Below are 27,358 nucleotides of genomic sequence, written 5' to 3'. Positions count from 1 at the left end.
TTTTGAGAGCACCTGACAGAGTTAAGATATTTAAAACGGACTTTGAGATAGCAGGGAGTGTTTGGGAGAAACAGTACGGAAAAAAGAAGATGAAGAATATGAGAGTCGCGGCGGAAACGGATAGGCAACCACTTGAGCTGCGTACGATAGCTCGAGACGTGGTCAAATTTACGTAATCCGAAAATAAACCTAATGCAAACATTTTGAAGCCGCTCGAGTTTATTCAGTTGCTCTTCTGTCAGATCTAAATAACTGATATCGGCATAGTCCAAAATGGGCAATAGGAGAGACTGGGCAAGCGCAATTTTAGTGGCAAAAGGCAAAAAGTTACGAACTCGTCGTAGGGAACCCACAGCTGCAAAGACCTTCCTGCTCACTTCACTGACCTGCGGTATCCATGAGAGCGTGCGATCAAAGACTACGCCTAGATTCTTAACCTGGGGAGAGTAAGGTATCAGTACCCCATCAAAAAATACACCTGGTAATTTATCAAAGTCTACTCTTGCTATGGTTCTTGGGCTACCAATTATGATAACTTGGGTTTTAGAAGGATTGCTTTACTTGTAGAACTATATTTAGCGCTTTAAAAAAAACTGATACCTGACACTTACAAACCTGGACTTCCTTAGGCTAGTGCTACTAAGAAACGTCAGTATTCTCCATCCTTTCTGAGTTGGAAGAACCCAAAAAGGTGAGATTTGTGAAAGTCAGGTTTTCAATATGTGGCGTTTTCAACCAAACGGGTACCTACTTATTGTTGTCATATTTCCATAAAGCTTCAAAATGAAATCAACCTAATCGACAACCGACAATGTGGTACCTTTTAGTTCAAAACGTCACATATTTTTATAAAACGTTATAAACTAATTTATTAATAATACTGAATATCTGGGAGAAGAAGAAAACATAAGTAAAAACTCAAAAATGCTCGTTTTCCCAGAGATAAGACCTAGCTAGATCGAACCCCTTACAGCAAATTTCATCGAAATCGTTAGAGCCGTTTCCGATATCACTGAAATATATTTCGGTTATATCGGAATCGGACAAGAATTCGAAGACTAAAAGGTATAAGAAACATAACACAAAAAGGACAAAAAAAGTACCCCTGACGTACCAGTCTCGAACCCGAATCCTCTTGCACGTATTCCCACGAACATACCGCAACGCCATTGCAGCATACTTACACTGCATGAAATTGTCTACTACAAGCATCACGGAAACACTGTTTGCATGTGTGAGTAATAGTAGGAAATAGCATGACAGAAACACTCTGTCGACTTTAAAAGTGTTTTTTGCACTAATGAAGTATTCAATGTTTATTATAATAGTTCAATATTTATGTAAAGAGTGCGCTAAACATACTTTTAAGTATACAGATACCAACACTATTCCACAAAAAAATAAAACCTGATAATTTGCGAAAGTGACGCCATCTAGCGGGGTTTAAGCTTTGGGTAACCTAGTCGAACCACCTTAAAAGTGATCCTTTTGGAACTCCTAAAGTTCTTATCCTTATGTATTCTTTGATAAAACTGGATTTATTTCAGAAGTTGTAATGTGGCCCCACCCCCCACCCCACCCCTGGGCGCTGAAACTCATATTTACCCTACTCGGGGCAAAATTAAATTTAAAAAAGCTGGAAAAGTAAAAAGCACTAGTTCGCGAAAAACAACTTTCCGCACGCTAAACAAACTTGGGACTTTTAGAAGTTATCTGATTACATATTTAGGATTTTCTGCACATTATGTTTAGGAGACAATAATAATCAGTTTAAATAAAAGATACCTAGGACACCTAGGTGATGACTTGACTAATAAATGCTCAGTTTAAATGTAGATGAGATATAAATTTAAATAAATAATGTACTTGATTATATAACTTAAGCAATACTTGGCTCAAAGTGGAAAATGTTTCTGAAATAACTAACCCGTCGGGAATAGAAATCCACAGAAATGGATGTCCAGATTACAAATTTTACGTGGAATACCTTGCAGATTCTAATTCTCAAAGTGTTTCAAGATATCTGATGCTGTCTTCTACAACCGTTTGATGTAGAATTTGCATACATTTCTCCACGCCCGCATACGAGGCACGATTTACAATTTAGTCCCACGGTATTTGAATAAAAGTTGCAATTATTTGGTACATTTACTGTGTTTTCACGTAGACAAGCTGTTACTGCTGATTTTTGCAGATCACGTGCGTCTCAGATTTGAGTGGAAAAGCACCTATTTTTTACTATAGTTGGCGGTACTTCGTGACTTGAATGTTCTTTTTATTTAACGAAAATTTGCCAATACTGTAGAATATTGAATATAAAATAATCGAATCGGTAAATAAATTTAAGTAAAAGCATTTTTAAATAATGCTGAGTAGGCAGAAAAAGCTCTTTTTAGGGTTCCGTACCCAAAGGGTAAAAACGGGACCCTATTACTAAGACTCCGCTGTCCGTCTGTCCGTCTGTCTGTCTGTCACAAGGCTGTATCTCATGAACCGTGATAGCGACAGTTGAAATTTTCCCAGATGATGTATTTCTGTTGCCGCTATAACAACAAATACTAAAAAGTACGGAACCCTCGGTGCGCGAGTACGACTCGCACTTGGCCGGTTTTTATTTAGAATTGCTGCTTACGCACGCTTTGTGAAAAACATTTTTAACAGTTCAGCAGTTTTGGCCTTTTTAATTTCATTTTTGTCGTGTTTCGAGTATTGTAGAATGTTTAAAGTTATCTTGCTTTAACACGTGTGTGATTTAGGAGCATCTGTTATTAAAATTTGAGAGAGGCGTTGAACCGTCTTAGAAGAGGGACTAAAATGATGTATGATTCGATGAGATTTGGGTGAAACCAGACTTTTGCTCTCATTAGTCAAGCAAGATTACTGGAGATTTAGTTCTACGAGCATAAATCATTGTGATAAATGTTTCAATTCTCCTTTATCACATTTACGTCGTGAAAGTACAAATAAGAAAAAAACAGTTTTAACTCATAAGTACACTTTGTTCTTGGGCATTAACCCCCAGTATACTTGTATCCTAGGATGTGCTTCCGTAACTGTTATGTACATTAAGCACGGATCGTCTGCGTTGTGACTTGTATGCTAATTTAAAACTGACCGATAGAATCTTGATCAAATGGTTGTACATCTTTAAAGTCAGTAAAGTAACACAGAAATTCGTTTTAGAATCACCATACGCTATTGTCACATCGGTAAGACATCGGCAACTATTTATGGCATTCAATTAAGACAAAATTCATAGAGAAGAGAGGGCAACGAGATATTACCATTATGATAAGGGTAATATCTCATAGCTGAAGGTTGCGTCTGTATTGAGATGTTTCTGCTACGTTCTTGATTATGAACTTGCTTGCGGTCTTACTACTAACTAATTATATAGCGCAATGAGATGTAGACAATTTGAAAAATAAATATATTTTATTCGCCAAGGTTGAAGGATAGAGTTTTCGTATTCTGCCACTGATTGGTCCGATTTAAAGCGACGATTATATCTAACCCTACACAACAAACAACTGAAGACAGCACCATAAACTGCTGCAAAAGAGTAACTACATCGGAACGAACCATTATTGGAATTGTCCCTCCCAGTATCAGAAGATAGAGTGCTGCTTTTTACGACGGCATTTACGAGGTCTCGTGACAGCATATTTATTGACGGTTGGTTTATTGCTTTGAACAGACATGTGCTTGGATTCAGGGAACACATCTGAGCCGGGTGTAATGCTTCGTACGATCTGTACAAATTGAAAGTGGCTCGTCGCTTAATAATTAAGGTTTATGGTTTTATAAAAATAATATCTACTGTTAGAACTATCGTACACAACTATCTTCAAATATTCAAATCTTTACATTTATAATATTATTAGTAGCCTATGTCCTGGAAAAGTTTTTTGCGCAAATAAGCCAATAGCTAAGGACACTAAGGGCCCTTTCATTTAATGTTACATCTTTTAGATAGCTGATGCATTGCTATTGTTTACTAGATCCGGTAATGTCATGCATATGATTATGAACTCGCTTGTATCATACTCCACACATGTTGAAATTTGAATATGAATATGTATTATGTTATTACTCGTAAGGTTATAAAACCGGGTCCGATAAAAATGATCCTTTGAGTATAGGTAGTTCAGATGATTTATGGTTTGATATAAGTATAAAAATACACAAAAAAAATATTGTCTGACTCGTGTCCCATGTTTTCTGTCATGTTACATTACAATCATATACCTACACTACCGCTCAAAAATATTTAGGCACCCGCAATTTTCACCATACAATTGTATGTATACAAAAATTATTTTCAAAATCATACAGTTCGATCGCAGGCAAATTACTCTCTTACATGTTGGATTGAATTTTTATTTAGGTAAATATATTGAGCCTCAAAATTTTGCTAGACATCCTTTAAAATTTCGAGTTTACTTTATGCAACGATTTAAAAAACCCTTATGTACTAGTTCATACAAAATAAAACGATTTTGTACTGGAAAGGACAACGATTTATGGATTTTTTTACGCTTACCATTTGGTAAATAGGCAATGTACACGAATATTCTGCACATCATTTTGAAGCTTGATATGTCTGTTAAATTAAAAAATTAAACTTCACAAAAAATGTTACCTGACTGCGACTTTGCGGTATAATTCTGAAAGTCGATTTTGTATACAATTGTATGGAAAAAATTACGAGTGCCTAATGCCTTAATAGTTATGAGCGGTAGTGTATCTTACTTTCTCGTTCAAAATATTCAACACAAGCAATTGTACTCCAGTGTAGTGTTCTACACTTTGAAACCATTCCTAAAATCACACAAAAACTAATGAGAGAACTTTACCAATTGGCACAAAAACAAATAGTGCTGGTAATTGTTTCTGGCAGACGGTTTTTATCTCTTAAATTATACAAAACCTGATCTAACTTAGTGCATAGAAGGGTGGGACTTCTATTGTACTGTGAATGTGAGAATAACTTGAGTTTATTAACATGCCTGTGTCCTTTTACATTGTTACATTTGCCTTTTGGTCATGGTTGAATCTCTTAATTCTTCGACTTTTTCATCAACTGCAGTTAGATGTAGCTTTTTGTCCTATGTTTATGTCATATTGGTTTTAAAACTAACTAGCGACCCCCCTGGCTTCGCTCGGGTAGTTCAACTAATTTACACAAAACTGTGCAAATTATACATAAAAACCTTCGTCTTGAATCACTCTATCTTTAAAAAAAACACATCAAAATCCGTTGCGTACTTTAAAGATATAAGCATACATAGGGACAGACGGACGGACAGACAGCAGACAGCGACTTTGTTTTATACCATGTAGTGACTGCCAGTGAGCTTGAAGATTATATGAAGTTTGTATCTAGGACTAAGATAGGCCTTTCCACGGCTAAAAATATATTTTTACACGTTATTTGTAACTGTACACTTTTATTCATATGTCGAGTTTTATCAATCGTGGTACTGTTACTACACCACGTTTTCAAGTATTTACTACACTACTCCAATTAAATTCGAGAGCCCAAAATTTTCGCCGCTCTATCGATCCAAGCAATGCACTCCCTGCATTGCTTGCAGTAATTTATTAAAATGTCTTTCCGCCCCATTTAAAATGAACTTTATTTCCCATTACGCAGCGTTTCTTTTGCCGTTATCCTCTTTATTTTAGGGGACAGCAAGGGGTTTGGCCCCACGTGTTACATGCTTATTGCGTGATCTGTATTTTTTTCGTCTGCGTGGTTGCATTCAACTTGTTCTGCTACTATTGTTTTGTCTATTGTTCTTCATTCAACTTGTTTGGATAAGATCGTTTCGATTATAGTTTCTAAATTAGATCCTGTTAAATCTATTGCAGCATCAAGATATTGATCTTTATGTTTTTCGTCTAGCATCTGCTTTTAATTTTGGGATTATGTCGAAAGGATAATTATACGATAATATAATAAATGGAGTTTTGAATGATTCACGGTTAGTTTCACTAGACTTATATTGACCGGGATATAATACAAAATAATACAAAAGCGGGCACCGTATCACGCGGTCTATATCCCGGTCAATATAAGTCTAGTAATATAATAAATAAAACTATGAAAACAGATTATATCGCGTATATTGAATTTAAAATCCCATAAGGGTATCCCAATATCCCGAATAGCCGAGTTTGTTGCCGGTCCCATATTGGGATACACTCCTACAATTTAGGAGGGAATTAAATCTTCTCGGGTCCGTGGTGTAGGGTTGGAGCCGGCATAGTTTTTATCGCGTATATATATATACATCTTAACTTGAAAATAATTGTAGTGTTTAACTAGCCTTATGAATCGATTTTGCATGTACAACCAGCCTTAAAGTTTATAGTCTATGATTGTTCATTATTTTAGTATGTGGGTATTTTTTGCACTTTGTAATTTTTCCTCAGTCACCCGTTGACCACGAACGCTGTAAAGGGTTCGAAACGTCGGGATGTATTATAAATTCAATATACGCGATATAATCCGTTTTCATAGTTTTATTTCATGAGTAACTATCGCGGTAACCGAAGACAATATTATTATAATAAATGGTTTATAGGCATTATTTAAAACATTGCGATGGGTTGAATATGTAATTTTGTGTTATTTTAAGCGTCGTCTGGAAAGTGTAGTATCACCTACAGCTTCAGAGTGTTGGGCCCTAAAGGTGAGGGATGAAAAGAGATTGCATGTAGCGGAGATGAGAATGTTAAGGTGGATGTGTGGCGTGACGAGAATGGATAGGATAAGGAATGAGTATATAAGAGGAAGCCTGAAAGTTGCACCCATAACAGAAAAAGTAAGGGCAAATCGCCTAGCATGGTACGGGCATGTGATGCGGAGGGATGAAAGTCATGTGACAAGAAAGGTATTAAGAATGAATGTGGAGGGAAGTACGAGGAGAGGAAAACCGAGGAAAAGGTGGATGGACTGTGTGAAAGATGATATGAAACTAACGCAAGTGAATGATGAGATGACGGGTGACAGAGATGTATGGAAGAAAAATACATGCTGCGCCGACCCCAAGTGAATGGGACAAGGGCAAGCGAATGATGACTTTCGCGCAATTTGTTATGACGCAGTTAAACATACTGCATCGGGCCGAATCGAGCCGTTGCCGCAGCGAACGTGTTAATAAATAATCACTTGTATTGTGTTACTATGCAATTTTAACAAATTTAGCAAAGATTTTGTTGTGCGTTTCTTTTTGACATTCGTTATTATTCCTTTCTGAATGATTTTAAATCAAATTCTGAAGTATTTATAATTTTTATGCTTTACAAGTTTACATTTATAACGACACTTCTAGTTTTCAATGTTCAATTCATTCATCATCATCAACTCTCAGGTCAACTGCAACTCTCAGGTCAACTATAGATTAAGTTGACTCGATACAGTGTTCAAAGCACAATTAAGCTGTGCAAACCTTTGTCAGATGCATTTGGGATTGAAATGGGATTTAGTTAAGTCTAATGTCATGTAACTTGGTTCCTCCTAGTTAACAAGATCAATTATGTTAACGAATCTCGTTGTCAAGACTCCTTATTACACCCCAATACTAAGATCAAATGTCATAAATTAATAATGTAAAAGTCAAGAATTAAGTTAACATGGCAAAGACTAGCTTTTGTTACAGTTCCCTCAGCAGCCCTTTTAAATTATGTAGTCTTTGGTGTACTCAATAACTTACAACCTTGGCTCAGCTAACCAAAATAAATCTTGGGCTCAGACTAGAGTGCACGAATTTTCGTGGATGGGATGTTGTAATTTTATCAATTTTTCACCCGCTTTCAACGGCTGAATCGACTTTTTACGTTAGTGTAATAAGTGTATGCAATGATGATGATAACTTGGATGTGTTTTCGCAAAGCGTTACTAATTGTATGTTTTTGTTACAGGAAATGCAGTTGGTGTTTTCTCGGTAAGTTTATATTGTATAATAACACATTATTAGTAAGGTAAGACTTTTCGAAATTCTTTATTATCTACATGTTCAAATTATAGGTAACATTAAATCCCAGCACAAGTATTTCAAGCTGCAATTAAAATCTCATTGAAATCAAAGCTTGAGAGAATACTTCTAATTAGAATCTCGTGCCTTTTAATCTTTAAAATGTTTTCGCTACAGTTTCCTTTGAAACCTTTAATACAGTTTTGTTAGAATTTTAAATAAACAAGATACAAACAAACCGTTCGCGCGGTTTGAATCCTTAAAAATTTAAAGGTTACTTGTTTCGTTTCTTTTTCTTGATAACTATTTTGTAAGTGGTTTGAAATTCAAAGTTTTCTGAATTTGTAAATATTTTACTGAAATTACTGTAATTTTGTGAATATTTTACTGAAACGTGGAATTTCCAGTAGTGTCACTTACCTAATTCTGGTTTTTGAAATGCACTGAAAATATTAGGAAGCCAATTTTTAGTCTTTGTAAGCCAAGTCATTTTGAAATAAGTCAGCGTAGAGTGCCTACTCCAATACATAGATAAAACGCATTTATAATAAGTTAGAAGCAAACTTTGTCAAAGTATTTACCCATGATAAGATTAAGGCTAAATCAATAAGTAGCTATTTATTACTACCATACCATCCATGCGACTTATTATTAATAAGTAAAGTTATGTTTGATACGCTTATGTGCTGAATAACCGTCCTATTTTTTAATGGATTCAGCTTTTTGCTGTAAAATCGGTGAATAGATGTAATTACCTAGTTAATATATTTCTTTATTTTCAACTAAACCTTTTTTTCATCTGTTCGAGATGTATTCCTTTAAGAACGTTATCCAAATCACTTATCTAATCGCTATACTTATAAAATACAAGTCTACTAATACAAGCCTATTGATGATTTTTTTTAGGCTCCTGCTATTTTCTAGTTCATTGAGCATGAACGGCTCTTGACTAGGAAGTCGATAGCTCTTATGAAAACACTAACACTAGACTAGATGCTGCGGGCGATTTATTGTGAAACTTTAGCTAGATTTGGTTTTTGTCTAAACTGGAAGTAGGAAGCTACTAATGCTACTATTATGAGTTTCCTTGTTGTTTTGTGAGATGGTACAAAAGATGTTATTATCGCTAGAGATTAAAATTACGACTGATTTGTACTGATAGAAAGAGAATGTAATGGTAGACGACGGTCTAAAATATCCGAATAGAAGGAGATGGAAGCAGATGACACTTTGGCTCAAAACAGAAAAAAATATTACAGAGATATGCCCTCGATGCTGTTTGGATAAGAAAAAGCAAGAAAATGAAATATGCAACTAGCATTTGTAATACTCACTTTCGTACAATAAATTATTTGTATTTAGCATTAGACTTCTATATAAATGCACATTATAGACGAACGAGTAGTGTAGGATTTGCTGATATTTTCACCATCTGTTCAACGATGTAGCAATAGGACAATGTGCGCCATCGCGCTCCTTATCAGAGTGTACTTAACTTATAGTGTATCAATTCGACCAACCGGGAAGAGTTTTTTAAGACGTGCCATTAAAACTCAGTCAAAAATGGGGTCTAGACAAAGAGGTTGCCGGGGCAACATCCGACAAAAAGAATGCCTCTAACAAAGTCAACTCCAATCCCCTCTGGCGGGCTAATGAAATCCGGCGTATCAAACAATGTGTAGCAATTAACGTTACCACAATTGATGGTCTGTGATTTTGAGGCCAAAGCAAGATTAACGACAGTTTAAGTGGTTAACAAGAACTTCGTTTCTAACGTTAAATGACGTATAGTAAGTTTAATTAAGGGATTAACGGGTTAAGATGCAAATATAGAAAAAAAATTGTCTGTAAGTTTTGGCACAAACACAATTTTTAAAATTTTATTATAATACATATATGTTCTTGTAACGAGTTAGAACAGTAAGTACTTTTAAAGAACACCAACTAAAGGTAGGTAAAATTGATATTGAAAGTAACTGTTGCGCTAAAATTGCCAATCAAGGTATTCCTTCAAATTCCGTGCCCCAACTAATATTGCGTAAAAAAGTTGTATTACAAAAGTAAGTAAGTACCTAACCTACGTCGGAGGAGCTTCGCTTTAAGAACCCAGGGGCCCTACGGGACCAGTTGAAAATAGCAACTGGCCCCGTGAATCTTGTTTTATTTGAAATAAATGTCTTGAATTTTATAAATGGTTGCGTCCGTCGTCCGTCTATGCAGAAGGGAAATAGCTTGTAGTGTTATTGTATTAATGCACAAAGCGCAAAGTCAGCTTGCTCCTATAATTTTAATTACCCATATTGTAGCTTCATTTCTTGTGTACTATTTATTTACTGTAATTTATGTAATAATTATTTTTGTGTTTATGTAAGTTTAGCTGCTTAAGTTATGTTACGAGTAATTATCGTTATTGTTTAGTTTTAGTTGTGTAGTTTTAGTTTTAGTAGGGATATCTGTTTTAGTTCCGATTACAACGCTGTCTTAAAATTATGCCTGAACTCCTAGTGGGAATTGTGTTAGGATGCATGCTAAACCTATCATTTTATAATCTTATCTGTGTATTGTCACTGGCCTGTATCTGTTTTTTTCCCCAATAAAGAAAATAAAATAAAATAAAATGGAATCCCCGATGATGTGGTGGAGAAATCATTGACATAATTTAGGAGGGATTCCGAAACAAATTGTCCATATAACAGCGTTTCCATTGGCTTACCTATTAATATCAGAAGTAGCAGAAATATGCGGTCCAAAATTTCGGCTGAAAGCGCAAAGCCAAAATTTTTCCTATAAATTCAAATTAAACTAAAAGCAAGTTTACGTTAAAAGTTTTCTCGATAAACTTAATGCTACCGGTATCTTTGGTAATAAAGATAATAAACCTGTTGTTGAGGTACAATGCACTTTAACACTTTTAACTTCTAGTTAAATTTCACGGATAAAAGTTTGTCTATCAAAACTTAGGAAAATGGTGAGAATTTTTCAAATAAAAGTAACACGCAATTGAATCAGAATGTTTCGTGTAATGGGACATTTTTTTGTTACTCTCTAATTTGAGAAATATTAAGATGGTGATTACTTATTGTATTGTACCTACCTCTTCTTTTCTGTACTACTTGTTTCCTGTAATGAGGTGTGCAATAAAGAGTTTTTGTATTGTATTGTACATATCCAACTTGAAACGTGAAAATTTTTCGACGTTTTCTACTTCCATTGCGTTGAAATTTTGTTTGATCCTTATTCCAACTAATTTGCTCGACGTTGGCCCAAGCATAATAAATAATAATTAAATAGATTTCTCAAGGTAATTCTTCAATTATACCTCCAACACCTCCAGAATTACTCCCCTGAGGCTAAATACCTACCCTATGGCCACCTATATCTATACATTAGTATCGCAAACTGTATTAATAGGTATAAATCGACCCTTCAATATGAGTCATGTTTTGACTTAGGGGGAGGTATGTACGGAAGTGAAGCTTTTAGGTTTTATCGACTGAATTTTGATTTGATTTCAATGTCTGCCACGCATTGTTTTTACTCACTGATGAAGAAGAGGGTAATGGTAGTGTGTGGTTTGTATTTTGCATCAAAAGAAGCTGATAAAAACAACGCGCCAAAGCGATTGTAGGCGTTGCAATTATTTTATGAAACAGCCCCCTAGAATAAAGCTCTATACGGAAATGCGAAAAATGAGAGTTCATTACAGTCGTTAAATTTATAAAACGGGCGTCGTTTAGAAACAATGGGTTTTTAGTCACGCCTTACAAACTTCTAGCAAGTTGGGAATACAATTGTTATATAAGTAACACTACTCCTTATATGTTAGATGTCGTATACTAGGCACTAAAACATGATTGTACAAAAGCATATCCGGGAAAGCACGATACATCGCAAGCACACATTGCTGAGATTCAAACCCTCGCAGAGGTATACACTAGCATTGAAATCAATTCTGTTTTATCATTTGATAAGATTTTGATCTTATTTTGATACGACTTTGAGTCATATCATCAGGTATGTGCGAGATGCCTTTTAAAAGACTTCTGTATTTCGTGAGGACCAATCAGCGTCAGCGGCTTATGTTGATGGTGCAGCGACGCCCGCTGACTCTAGATTGTATCATAAAATAAGATGAAAACCATACTAAATAGTTAACCAGAATCGGACTGAAGGATATGCGAGATGACGTCATCGCCAGACGTGTGGAACTGTGGAACCCCAAACTCAGTGTAATTAAATTCAATTAGTGGTGAAAATACGTGTAGGGACGTGTATGGGGAGGATAATGAGTTAACTGGAAGCAATACCATTGTAGAAGATATAATTAGATAGAAAACAAATATTTTCTCGGTAAACTTTTGTTCGAATGTGATTAGAAAATTATACTCTCATCACATGTGTGTACATTAATCAGTGTACATGTTTATTTATAGTTGGTTTCTTTACAACATTACGTGAAAGTAAATAGACATTTAAACGTAGATTTAACATAGTCATCATCATAACCTCTTCACTCCTGCTACAAGTTTCATTATAAGTACAAGAGGACTAGTTCTCGTGACTTTCTTCACCGACTTTTTAAAGTTTTACAAAAACTTAAAAGTAATTAAGAACTCATTGCTTTCAACGATGACATTATATGAATAAGTCTATCTCTCCTTTCCTATTACTTAGGCGCGTCGAACGACACCTCTTTCTCTAATTCCTCATTTTTCGTCACATCGTAAATTACTACTCATTTACAACGTCCTATAACTACGTGAAACGCATTACTTCCTTTTCCGACATTCGGATAGTCGCAAAGGATCACGAATAGGGAATTCGTTTCCTCAATTACAACAGCACCTGTATACAATATTGGCAATATCCCGGGCTCGTCATTTCGATTATTCAAATGCTTTTTATGTTCAGAGGGAGTGAGGGTAGGTCGGGGTCTTTGACAAATAGCCTACAGGCCTTGCGTTCCCTTTGGTTTCACAAACGCACCCGAATCCAGTGTGATATGACCTCTAGATCTGTAACAATTTTGCGTAATCGTAGAATGCTTTTATACCGGTCCAAACTATGCGCTTGGAATTCGTCTGGGGGCTTTATATGAGCTTGGCGTGTCGAAACTGTGGGGGTCGTGACTTGTAGCCCGAGTATGTGGATTTTACTTGTAAAGGGACTTTATTGATATTACTTCGTTGTATTATTAGATGGGTCGGCTACCTGGGCCTTGCGGGGTAATCAAGTTGCAATAGACATGGCCGGACTTTGTCCGTGACATTTTATATATCAGCAAATAGTTTTCTTTAGCAAATGCATACCTTTTGTCAAATTCGGCTGCGCTCGGGTTTTGAGCTCCTAATAGTTAGATTAGTATTTGAATAATAATAGGTAACAGTAATAGAGTAATTGACGTAATTGTAGTGGCGCATATTAGAAAGAGTGGCAAATATTTGTCAATGTTGTCCTAGTCGCACAAGCTAACTGAAAGACAACTTGTTATGTTACGCGTTGGAGGAGCGGCAAGATTCACGACCTTCAACCTATGTTTCAAAATAGTGGACTTACTTTTATAAGAAAACATACTAAAGATTAACACTACCGTACTACCTGTTTCAATACACTTTTATCAAGTTCGACGTAGTAAATACTATTTACGATGTTTATTCTACCCAACCAATACGAACTCTGTCGCGTCGTAACCTTCCTGCGTTCACGGCCCTACCTATTCGTACTTAGGAGTAGACGTTTTTCCATTAACGCGAATCTAATCCACAACTGAATAACGACTTTAAGCACGTAATTCACAGCTCATTTTTCCTTGTCACTCATCAGCAATCACAGATATAAAGTAGACAAGTGGATTAGAGTTCTATTTGAATGGTATTAAGGTTGGTTATTGTTGTGGCTGTAATGGGAAATTGCTTTAGGTGCGCCCTGCAGCCCCACGTTGGGCGCCACAGTTATGAGGTGTCCTGGGACAATTTATCAACTTTGAATGTTTGTTAACACTTCCTTAGTTAAAGGGATCCTCCAACCCGCTAATACAATTTAGTTATAAAATGTTCTAAATTGGATAGTATTTGTGAATGTATCATATCATATGTGAATATACCTATAGATAGTAAATTTAACATACGGATAAAAAGTGTATTTTAATAACCTTGACTGTCCTCTGGGAATAAAATTGCTGGCAAAACCTAGGCCATATTAGTATATTTTAGGAAAACTGTAGTATTTCAAAATCTATTTCACTGCTCAGATAAGAAATGATATTAATATTTGGTAAACCTCTGGAGATAAACAGTTTATATTGTTCTTTGAATACACGTGTTCAGAGCTACGCAATAGACATCGGTATCGGTATCAATGATCTTTCATGTTTAGGTATCTCACAGACTCACAATACACCCGCGTTTGTATCCTTATAGCGTTATTCATAAACGTCTGTCAACTCTAACAAGCCGTTAATAATCGTTTGTCCCTGTCATCTTGACATTTGTGCTTGTTAGAAAGAGACAAAATTTAACAAAGATTTGCTCTATTTTATGAATAAGGGGGTTAATGAGTATGTAGCCCTAAGTTACATGAAGCCCATTACAAGACAACTAAAAAAGTGTTAAGATATTTTTTTTATCAAAATGGGTTATTTTTTGAAATGCTGAAAAATATTGATAAATTGCTGTACGATGAGATGAGATTCAGTTTGCAATACAACAAAATACAATAGTTTTCCGAGTGATCTGTGAAAATATTGTTGTATATATGGAACTACACTAAACTTATGATTCAAACGGCTTTATTTAGGCATTTATTGAAAGAAAAACTATAATTAAAAGGTAAAACCTGTATCTTAGGGCCTTGGAGTGCAAAGTATGTAATTTGTTGGTAGGTAGTGTCTTATGATAAAACAAAAGAACAAGGACTAACTAATAATTAACATTCTATAGAAATATCGACTTGATTTAAGAGTATGACTTGCCTTTACAAAAAGTTTTTATTTAGAATAATTCAATTTCCTTGTTACTAAGCATAATACGCCTCATACGCCTTAAGAAGTATTTATTATTATTGTTAATGCATAATGTTACGAAGGCAACATCAAAGGGAATGAAGGCAGCGAACCCTTTCGTCCCTCCCAAATATGACGGGCATTCTTTAACACTGGACGCTATCTAAAGCCAAACAGACTGTTAACGTTTCTATAGCTATTTATTTTTGTTACAGCGTTGTCTATAAACGGCAATTGATTTCAAGTGCTCTCGAATTGAGTTTCATTTTTGTCTTCGTATTACTCGTTTCAGAAACTTAGTACATGTTTTATAGAGTTTTGATTCTGTTCATAACAAGTTTTTTTTAAGCTATTAAGGTCTTTTTCCAGTTATGCATATACTTATTACTTGCCATCTCGTATTCTGGTTACAGTATATTTGCATGTTATGTATGGACATGTATGGACATGAGCTCATAATATATAAAAGCCCTGACTTTGGTGGTTGTTGTCGAAATCGACGAGGAAGATCGTTCCTAAATATGAGATAAGGCATTCGAAAAGATAAGTGTAATTCTTACGCAGCGTACTACGTAGGCGAACAACACGCGAACGCGAAGCGTCGCGGCGCGGCGCTGAGCGGGGTGAATCAATCCGTTGACACCTATAGAAGTGTCCTACGTGGGCAATCTCGTTGCGAACGCGAACGCCTTGGGCCCGCCGCGCCGCGCCGCTTCGATTCGCATTTGCGAGTGTTCGCCTTCGTAAGGCAGCTTTATTGTATCATATGATAATAATACGAGTATACTAGTTTGAAAAATACGCAATTTCCACAAACGGTTTGACGTAACATCGGGAAACAGGACGGGGTAATTAGGGCCAGCGTTATCGTCACGTTCGCCATTTTAATTGATGTTTGTTTTGGTGCTATTTGTACTTATTCACATACATATGTGAAACATTATGCGTTTTTATACCACATCGATGACAAATAGGTGCGCATATGGGCGGATGCAATTTTAGGGTTGTAACGAACTGTTTTGGGTACTACGTCTAATTACATAGTACATTAGCGAATGACGTAGTGAGTGTTGTGTGCAACCCATCATTTGACAATAATGCCGTAAACGAGGGTAGTTTCTCGCCCCCCCTGCCGCCACCGAGTCATCAGGCGCGGAGGGCTGCAGCCCGCAGTCTGCGTCGGTCCATCACCGTCGACGCAAGCTCCTGATGACTACTCGGTACGGAGTGAAACATGTCGAGCGTTTTCGACTTAAGATACGTGAGTGACCCGTTATTAAATTGTTTTACAATGCATGTGCTCGAAAAGTGCGTTTCCTACGGAGCCATATCATGCGGAAAGTACAACTTTTCCGCACTAGTGTTTTTTGTTTTCAATTTTTTTTACAGTACATATGGTGCTACTTTCTCGCACTAGTGCGGAAAAGAGCACTTTTCGAGCATATGTCGAAAGTTTAAAGGGCCATATGTACTGTAAAACGTTGTACGGTACACGTGCGAATAGGTAATTTGCAACTCGTGTCGATTTAAAACACTCCTTTTAATAATTAAACTTATTTGCCATGATATGTTTTTTATTTACTCGCACAATGCATAGTAAAACATTGTATGATACACGTGCGTAAAGATGATTTCCGCACTTGTTGCATAAATAGCTATAATATGTTTGTAACGAATTCATTAAAATCTTTACACTCGTTTTAAATGTTACATGTTTGCATGCCGAACAATTGACGATCATAATATAAATTTATATAGACTAGTATATGAATAAATTATATCCTTATTTATCATTATGAAATAAATAAACTAACTAACTAAAATCTTCGTAAATACCATGCCTTGCGGCAGATGTTTGTTTCGCTAACGTGCTCGCTGGCGACATTCATGGGGTCACCCAAAAAGCACTTTAAATGTTTTCAATGATTCAGCAACGCTTGACGGGTGTCTGTCAAGGGCCCATAGGCTACGGTAAACAACTTATCACCAGGCGGGCCGAACATTATAGTTTGTTACCAATGTAGTATAAAAAAAAGTTTTCAGTATCCAAGAAAAATTTAGCTTCGGCTTTAAGTTTTTCCTTACGGTCTTTTAAACTTAAATCGGAACGAGATCTCAGTCTATAGAATCGCAAGGCTGCGAATGACACTTTAAGCTAAAAGTATTTCACATTGCGACATTTTTCTCCAATCGTTTTCCGATATGCTGTTCCCTATTTTGTAATGGTAATCAGTTTCAGCATATTTATTATTTACTGATACGATCGAGTGTAATGGCTATATTGTTTCAACAATTGTATTGAATGATTACTGATTAGCTGTGATTTATCAAACCGCACTTTAGTAAATGAAAACCATATTTGAGAATCATTAATAGTTAATAGTAGTGAGTGAGAGTTGATATCTATGACTATCATGTTGATTTATGTTATGCAGCAAAAACAGGAACTTTTTGGTTAAATTTTCTGGTATTATTGTTCTAGAATATAATTTTTTCTTTTATTAATGTAAACACCATGAGAAAACTCAATAAGGCCAGATTTCTACTGTGTTAAAAATGTCAGCATAAAAGTGTGACAACGGCGGTTCTGGAATGGGACGCATGATGAGGGGAAAATATTTTTTATTCGTAAGAAACTAATCTAAAAGCAACCTTCTTAGCACTAATGGAATTCTGAATGCTTCCGTCACTTAAAAATACAAGCAGTTGGCAAACGCAGCTCTAAAGGAGCGCCTAACGCGAAATACGTAGTTATCTTAGCAGTACGGTCAGAAAATCAACATCTTTCCTTTCAATGTCCCACAGGGTAGTGTCCTTGGTCCGACTCTCTTCTTGGCCTATATAAATGACCTTACTGATCTAATCCTAGATGGGGGCGCGATTTTTTCCTACGCGGACGATACTGTTGTTATTTTTAGTGACAGTACATGGGAAGCTGTGTTTAGTCAGGCGGAAAAAGGAATCCAAGAAATCTCTTCGTGGCTAAATTTAAACCTTCTCACACTTAATGTGGCCAAGACAAACTATATTTGCTTCACAAAATACAAAAGTACACAACCACCTCCTACTTTAAGTTTAAGAATACATGATTGTCGTCAAATAGATTTATCAAACTGCAATTGTAAGAAAATTGTTAAGGTTGCTTTCACAAAATACCTTGGGATAATTGTCGACCAGCGACTATCATGGCACAATCATATTGAGTACATTAATAATAGAATCAGAAAGTTAATATGGATTTTTAAAATATTAAAGCACATTACCACTAAAAATCTATTAAAACAACTATATATTACGTTAGCTCAATCCGTCATGACATACTGTATTCCAGTTTGGGGTGGAGCAAATAAATCTAAGTTTATTGATACCGAAAGGGGACAAAGATGTTTACTTAAAGTTATGTTCTCTAAATCATATAGATACCCAACAGATGAACTATACAACGAGTGTAAACTGCTTAGCGTAAGAAAATTATATATTTTGAACACGACCTTAAAGTTACATAGGACTCTAACCTATAAACCACCTACGTCAACACAAAGAAGAAAAGATAAAGTAGTTGTCCTCTCTAACACAAAGTCTCTTTTCGCCAAAAGGCAATTTGTTTACCATTCTGCCTACTTGTATAATAATATAAATAATATTATCTCGATTTATTCACTGCAATCGTATAATTTTAAGAAAACACTTTTAGAATGGTTAATTAACCTAAGTTACAAGGAAACTGAAAACCTAATATATCACGTATCTTAAATATTGCAACAATAATAAAATAAAAATAAAAAAACAACTTTTTCAAACATATTCATATCAATCAAAATTAAACTATCGTTAGACATATTTCAAAATATTTAAATCACTACGGTTATTATATAAACACATTCACACATATGCACACACATTCACTCACACACACACACACACACGCACGCACGCACGCACGCACGCACGCACGCACGCACGCACGCACGCACGCACGCACGCACGCACGCACACACGCACACACACACACACACACACACACACACACACACACACACACACACAGGTTTTATCTCAATTTTGTAAATTCAATTGTTTTGAGTGCACTAATTTCTCAACATTATATCATAATTTTGTTTTTAAATTTAATTTTAAATAATAATTTTAATTTTACTTAATTGTAATAAATTATATGTTAAACTTTACTTTAGCTAAAGTTCATACTAATTATATAATATCTTCACCTAAATATTACTTCAAATGATATGTTCGGTTACTATTTATAAACCCTTAATAGTTAGTAGCGGGGTCTTCTGCCACAAGTATTTACAATACTTACAAGGAGATTCCAAGCATAACTAAATTGTAAATTGTGAAATGTTTTAACCAAAATAAACAATTTTTCATTTTTCATTATTTCATTTTTCAAAGTTAAATGCATCTTTCGCCGGGATTCATTAGTGGTGTCCGGTGAACTGGAAACTCTTTTTTGTCACTTGAGATTTAATATCAGACGGCGCCATTTTGAAGTGATCAATTTAGTCTTTTACGATCTGCAATTTCTTCGTTCGTTTAGTCGAGAAGTCAGAGAATCGAAACCTTGCGGGATCCGGAGATTTTATACGCCGCATCGGCCTATAAACGTGTAATCCCAAATTAACGGTGTATAAAAACAACAGATCTATTTTTATTAGCACCGTAAGCTACGCCGTTCTCCAGCTCGATGACCCATATACGGAGACAGAGTTGGCTTCATATTGATTTTTTCCTGACCACGTGTTAAGCTTTTTAATAAACAGTTTGATACTGAACTCTATTTATTGCTGCTTTTTATAAAGTATTACGCGTAAATGATTTTATTACAGGCAGTGTTGGCCGTAATTGTTAATTTTAATTAACCATTGATCAATTTTATTAACCATTAGTTCCGCCATTAACCAATTGCATTAAAGTTAATTCGGATTAAAGTTAATTCGGATTAAATTTTTGAGACGTTAATGGCCATTGAAGTTAATTCGGATTAACTTTAATTCGGATTAACTTCAATGGGCATGAAAGTCAAATAATTAATCCGAATTACTCTCAATTTGGATTAACGTCTAATAAAATTACATTCGTGATATTTTAAAATGAGAGAGCAAAATGACCCTGACTGAACCCTGGCAGTAGTAGCAGTACCTACCTACTACCTAGTAGAATTCTGGTTTGGTGCAACACAGACATACGCGGTTTTGGTCATTTAAATCGTCTTGATGAGCACTTCGGAGAGCCGTACCCATGATAGAGCTGATGCTGAACCCTGGCAGTACCTAATGGATCTAAGGTTTGGTGCAACATAGGCACAGGCTGTTTTAGTCATCCGACTCGTCTTGATGAGCACTTCGGAGAGCCATACCCATGATAGAGCTGATGCTGAACCCTGGCAGTACCTAATGGATCTAAGGTTTGGTGCAACATAGGCACAGGCTGTTTTAGTCATCCGACTCGTCTTGATGAGCACTTCGGAGAGCCATACCCATGATAGAGCTGATGCTGAACCCTGGCAGTACCTAATGGATCTAAGGTTTGGTGCAACATAGGCACAGGCTGTTTTAGTCATCCGACTCGTCTTGATGAGCACTTCGGAGAGCCATACCCATGATAGAGCTGATGCTGAACCCTGGCAGTACCTAATGGATCTAAGGTTTGGTGCAACATAGGCACAGGCTGTTTTAGTCATCCGACTCGTCTTGATGAGCACTTCGGAGAGCCATACCCATGATAGAGCTGATGCTGAACCCTGGCAGTACCTAATGGATCTAAGGTTTGGTGCAACATAGGCACACGCTGTTTTAGTCATCCGACTCGTCTTGATGAGCACTTATGAGAGCAGTACCCATAATGGAGCTGATGCTGAACCCTGGCAGTACCTAGCGGAACTAAGGTTTGGTGCAACGTAGGCACACGCTGTTTTAGTCATCCGACTCGTCTTGATGAGCACTTAGGAGAGCAGTACCCATGATAGAGCTGATGCTGAACCCTGGCAGTACCTAGTGGATCTAAGGTTTGGTGCATCATAGGGACACGCTGTTTTAGTCACCCGACTCGTCTTGATAAGCACTTAGGAGAGCGGTACCCATGATAGAGCTGATGCTGAACCCTGGCAGTACCTAGTGGATCTAAGGTTTGGTGCAATATAGGCACACGCTGTTTTAGTCACCCGACTCGTCTTGATGAGCACTTAGGAGAGCGGTACCCATGATAGAGCTGATGCTGAACCCTGGCAGTACCTAGTGGATCTAAGGTTTGGTGCAACATAGGCACACGCTGTTTTAGTCACCCGACTCGTCTTGATGAGCACTTAGGAGAGCAGTACCCATGATAGAGCTGATGCTGAACCCTGGCAGTACCTAGTGGATCTAAGGTTTGGTGCAACATAGGCACACGCTGTTTTAGTCACCCGACTCGTCTTGATGAGCACTTAGGAGAGCAGTACCCATGATAGAGCTGATGCTGAACCCTGGCAGTACCTAGTGGATCTAAAGTTTGGTGCAACATAGGCACACGCTGTTTTAGTCACCCGACTCGTCTTGATGAGCACTTAGGAGAGCAGTACCCATAATGGAGCTGATGCTGAACCCTGGCAGTACCTAGTGGATCTAAGGTTTGGTGCAACATAGGCACACGCTGTTTTAGTCACCCGACTCGTCTTGATGAGCACTTAGGAGAGCAGTACCCATGATAGAGCTGATGCTGAACCCTGGCAGTACCTAGTGGATCTAAGGTTTGGTGCAACATAGGCACACGCTGTTTTAGTCACCCGACTCGTCTTGATGAGCACTTAGGAGAGCAGTACCCATAATGGAGCTGATGCTGAACCCTGGCAGTACCTCGCGGAACTAAGGTTTGGTGCAACATAGGCACACGCTGTTTTAGTCATCCGATTCGTCTTGATGAGCACTTAGGAGAGCAGTACCCATGATAGAGCTGATGCTGAACCCTGGAACTACCTAGTGGATCTAAGGTTTGGTGCAACATAGGCACACGCTGTTTTAGTCACCTGACTCGTCTTGATGAGCACTTAGGAGAGCAGTACCCATAATGGAGCTGATGCTGAACCCTGGCAGTACCTAGCGGAACTAAGGTTTGGTGCAACATAGGCACACGCTGTTTTAGTCACCCGACTCGTCTTGATGAGCACTTAGGAGAGCAGTACCCATAATGGAGCTGATGCTGAACCCTGGCAGTACCTCGCGGAACTAAGGTTTGGTGCAACATAGGCACACGCTGTTTTAGTCATCCGACTCGTCTTGATGAGCACTTAGGAGTGCAGTACCCATGATAGAGCTGATGCTGAACCCTGGCAGTACCTAATGGATCTAAGGTTTGGTGCAACATAGGCACACGCTGTTTTAGTCATCCGACTCGTCTTGATGAGCACTTAGGAGAGCAGTACCCATGATAGAGCTGATGCTGAACCCTGGCAGTACATAGTGGAACTAAGGTTTGGTGCAACATAGGCACGCGCTGTTTTGGTCATCCGACTCGTCTTGATGAGCACTTAGGAGAGCAGTACCCATGATAGAGCTGATGCTGAACCCTGGCAATACCTAGTGGATCTAAGGTAGGTGGTAAGGCTCTATCATGGGTACCGCTCTCCTAAGTGCTCATCAAGACGAGTCGGGTGACTAAAACAGCGTGTGCCTATGTTGCACCAAACCTTAGATCCACTAGGTACTGCCAGGGTTCAGCATCAGCTCTATCATGGGTACTGCTCTTCTAAGTGCTCATCAAGACGAGTCGGATGACCTAAACAGCGCGTGCCTATGTTGCACCAAACCTTAGATCCACTATGTACTGCCAGGGTTCAGCATCAGCTCCATTATGGGTACTGCTCTCCTAAGTGCTCATCAAGACGAGTCGGGTGACTAAAACAGCGTGTGCCTATGTTGCACCAAACCCTAGATCCACTAGGTACTGCCAGGGTTCAGCATCAGCTCTATCATGGGTACCGCTCTCCTAAGTGCTTATCAAGACAAGTCGGGTGACTAAAACAGCGTGTCCCTATGATGCACCAAACCTTAGATCCACTAGGTACTGCCAGGGTTCAGCATCAGCTCTATCATGGGTACTGCTCTCCTAAGTGCTCATCAAGACGAGTCGGATGACTAAAACAGCGTGTGCCTACGTTGCACCAAACCTTAGTTCCGCTAGGTACTGCCAGGGTTCAGCATCAGCTCCATTATGGGTACTGCTCTCATAAGTGCTCATCAAGACGAGTCGGATGACTAAAACAGCGTGTGCCTATGTCGCACCAAACCTTAGATCCATTAGGTACTGCCAGGGTTCAGCATCAGCTCTATCATGGGTACTGCTCTCCTAAGTGCTCATCAAGACGAGTCGGATGACTAAAACAGCGTGTGCCTATGTTGCACCAAACCTTAGATCCACTAGGTAGTGCCAGGGTTCAGCATCAGCTCTATCATGGGTACTGCTCTCCTAAGTGCTCATCAAGACGAGTCGGATGACTAAAACAGCGTGTGCCTATGTTGCACCAAACCTTAGTTCCGCTAGGTACTGCCAGGGTTCAGCATCAGCTCCATTATGGGTACTGCTCTCCTAAGTGCTCATCAAGACGAGTCGGGTGACTAAAACAGCGTGTGCCTATGTTGTACCAAACCTTAGATCCACTAGGTACTGCCAGGGTTCAGCATCAGCTCTATCATGGGTACTGCACTCCTAAGTGCTCATCAAGACGAGTCGGATGACTAAAACAGCGTGTGCCTATGTTGCACCAAACCCTGGATCCACTAGGTACTGCCAGGGTTCAGCATCAGCTCTATCATGGGTACTGCACTCCTAAGTGCTCATCAAGACGAGTCGGATGACTAAAACAGCGTGTGCCTATGTTGCACCAAACCCTAGATCCACTAGGTACTGCCAGGGTTCAGCATCAGCTCTATCATGGGTACTGCTCTACTAAGTGCTCATCAAGACGAGTCGGGTGACTAAAACAGCGTGTGCCTATGTTGCACCAAACCTTAGATCCACTAGGTACTGCCAGGGTTCAGCATCAGCTCTATCATGGGTACTGCTCTTCTAAGTGCTCATCAAGACGAGTCGGATGACTAAAACAGCGTGTGCCTATGTTGCACCAAACCTTAGTTCCACTAGGTACTGCCAGGGTTCAGCATCAGCTCCATTATGGGTACTGCTCTCCTAAGTGCTCATCAAGACGAGTCGGGTGACCAAAACAGCGCGTGCCTATGTTGCACCAAACCTTACTTCCACTATGTACTGCCAGGGTTCAGCATCAGCTCTATCATGGGTACCGCTCTACTAAGTGCTCATCAAGACGAGTCAGATGACCAAAACAGCGCGTGCCTATGTTGCACCAAACCTTAGATCCACTGGGTACTGCCAGGGTTCAGCATCAGCTCTATCGTGGGTACCGCTCTCCTAAGTGCTCATCAAGACGAGTCAGATGACCAAAACAGCGCGTGCCTATGTTGCACCAAACCTTAGATCCACTAGGTACTGCCAGGGTGCAGCATCAGCTCTATCATGGGTACTGCTCTCCTAAGTGCTCATCAAGACGAGTCGGACGACCTAAACAGCGCGTGCCTATGTTGCACCAAACCTTAGATCCACTAGGTACTGCCAGGGTTCAGCATCAGCTCTATCATGGGTACCGCTCTACTAAGTGCTCATCAAGACGAGTCGGGTGACTAAAACAGCGTGTGCCTATGTTGCACCAAACCTTAGATCCACTAGGTACTGCCAGGGTTCAGCATCAGCTCTATCATGGGTACTGCTCTCCTAAGTGCTCATCAAGACGAGTCGGATGACTAAAACAGCGTGTGCCTATGTTGCACCAAACCTTAGACCCACTAGGTACTGCCAGGGTTCAGCATCAGCTCTATCATGGGTACTGCTCTTCTAAGTGCTCATCAAGACGAGTCGGATGACCTAAACAGCGCGTGCCTATGTTGCACCAAACCTTAGATCCACTAGGTACTGCCAGGGTGCAGCATCAGCTCTATCATGGGTACCGCTCTCCTAAGTGCTCATCAAGACGAGTCAGATGACCGAAACAGCGCGTGCCTATGTTGCACCAAACCTTAGATCCACTAGGTACTGCCAGGGTTCAGCATCAGCTCTATCATGGGTACCGCTCTCCTAAGTGCTCATCAAGACGAGTCGGGTGACTAAAATAGCGTGTGCCTATGTTGCACCAAACCTTAGATCCACTAGGTACTGCCAGGGTTCAGCATCAGCTCTATCATGGGTACTGCTCTCCTAAGTGCTCATCAAGACGAGTCGGATGACTAAAACAGCGTGTGCCTATGTTGCACCAAACCTTAGATCCACTAGGTAGTGCCAGGGTTCAGCATCAGCTCTATCATGGGTACTGCTCTCCTAAGTGCTCATCAAGACGAGTCGGGTGACTAAAACAGCGTGTGCCTATGTTGCACCAAACCTTAGATCCACTAGGTACTGCCAGGGTTCAGCATCAGCTCTATCATGGGTACCGCTCTCCTAAGTGCTCATCAAGACGAGTCGGGTGACTAAAACAGCGTGTGCCTATGTTGCACCAAACCTTAGATCCACTAGGTACTGCCAGGGTTCAGCATCAGCTCTATCATGGGTACTGCTCTCCTAAGTGCTCATCAAGACGAGTCGGGTGACTAAAACAGCGTGTGCCTATGTTGCACCAAACCTTAGATCCACTAGGTACTGCCAGGGTTCAGCATCAGCTCCATTATGGGTACTGCTCTCTTAAGTGCTCATCAAGACGAGTCGGGTGACTAAAACAGCGTGTGCCTATGTTGCACCAAACCTTAGATCCACTAGGTACTGCTAGGGTTCAGCATCAGCTCTATCATGGGTACCGCTCTCCTAAGTGCTCATCAAGACGAGTCGGGTGACTAAAACAGCGTGTGCCTATGTTGCACCAAACCTTAGATCCACTAGGTAGTGCCAGGGTTCAGCATCAGCTCTATCATGGGTACTGCTCTCCTAAGTGCTCATCAAGACGAGTCGGATGACTAAAACAGCGTGTGCCTATGTTGCACCAAACCTTAGTTCCGCTAGGTACTGCCAGGGTTCAGCATCACCTCCATTATGGGTACTGCTCTCCTAAGTGCTCATCAAGACGAGTCGGGTGACTAAAACAGCGTGTGCCTATGTTGCACCAAACCTTAGATCCATTAGGTACTGCCAGGGTTCAGCATCAGCTCTATCATGGGTATGGCTCTCCGAAGTGCTCATCAAGACGAGTCGGATGACTAAAACAGCGTGTGCCTATGTTGCACCAAACCTTAGATCCATTAGGTACTGCCAGGGTTCAGCATCAGCTCTATCGTGGGTACGGCTCTCCGAAGTGCTCATCAAGACGATTTAAATGACCAAAACCGCGTATGTCTGTGTTGCACCAAACCAGAATTCTACTAGGTAGTAGGTAGGTACTGCTACTACTGCCAGGGTTCAGTCAGGGTCATTTTGCTGTCTCATTTTAAAATATCACGAATGTAATTTTATTAGACGTTGATGCAATTGAGAGTAATTCTAATAAATTTTTAGAAACTTTAATGGCCATTGAAGTTAATCCGAATTAAAGTTAATCCGAATTAACTTCAATGGCCATTAACGTCTCAAAAATTTAATCCGAATTAACTTTAATCCGAATTAAATGGCTAATGGTTAATGGCCATTAACCTTTTTAATTGTTAATTTTTAATGGTTAATGGCATTAGCGTTCGGCCAACACTGATTACAGCGAATGCACGCATGGAATTGGAAATGGGATTTAAATATAAGAGGGTAGTTCAAACAGAAAAAACTGTAGTGTTAGTAACATTTGGTAAATATGATTGTTGGGGGCTTTTATCGGTACTTACTTACGTTAGTACCTACGGTACGATTCAATTATTAGTATAATATAATAAGCTTTAATAAGTTTCCGAGAAACTTGATCGTGATAGTTTTAAACATAATCATGAATCGTACACAACACATCTTTAGTTAAAATTGGTGTTAAAAAAATGCAACCAAATTAAAATGAAACAGACATTTATTCATATTTCTCGTACACTGTCGCGTCGATAAAACAATAAACATTCAATTAGCCTGACCCCGGGGCAATCCAGTCCAATTGAAAGCGTTCACGCACAGCGCATACTAGTTTACGTACGTCCCGGCAACAACGGTATGATTGAGAGATTGCACCGTACTGACATTAATTTTTATTAATGGGTTTGTTGCAATTTTATTGAGCCATTCACCACCCTGTTATGTTTTGTGTATTTGTATGTTTTAAATTTTGATTCGTTGATGATGTCAATCATAATTTTTAAAACCATTTTGCAGTGAGCTGTAAATTGTAATACCTAGATATGAAATACTCGTACGAAAG

At 38.7% G+C, this 27,358-nt stretch overlaps 1 protein-coding gene across 3 annotated transcripts in view; it reads left to right on the top strand.

Annotated features, from left to right (window-relative positions):
* Window positions 1-27,358, top strand: part of LOC134751392 (IQ motif and SEC7 domain-containing protein 1) — a 262,666-nt gene that overhangs the window by 72,229 nt on the left and 163,079 nt on the right. For 2 of the 3 annotated variants that reach the window (XM_063686771.1, XM_063686775.1), the window contains exon 2: window positions 7,930-7,952. The exons of the other annotated variant lie outside the window; for it this stretch is intronic. The gene's annotated coding sequence lies outside the window, so the exon portion shown is untranslated. The remainder of the gene's footprint in view (window positions 1-7,929; window positions 7,953-27,358) is intronic. 3 annotated transcript variants of the gene reach the window in all.

The sequence above is a fragment of the Cydia strobilella genome, chromosome 22, assembly GCF_947568885.1.
Source record: "Cydia strobilella chromosome 22, ilCydStro3.1, whole genome shotgun sequence".
Classification (NCBI taxonomy): Eukaryota; Metazoa; Arthropoda; class Insecta; order Lepidoptera; family Tortricidae; genus Cydia; species Cydia strobilella.
The sequence above is the reverse complement of the archived record's forward strand: the minus strand, read 5'-3'. Positions and strand labels throughout refer to the sequence as shown.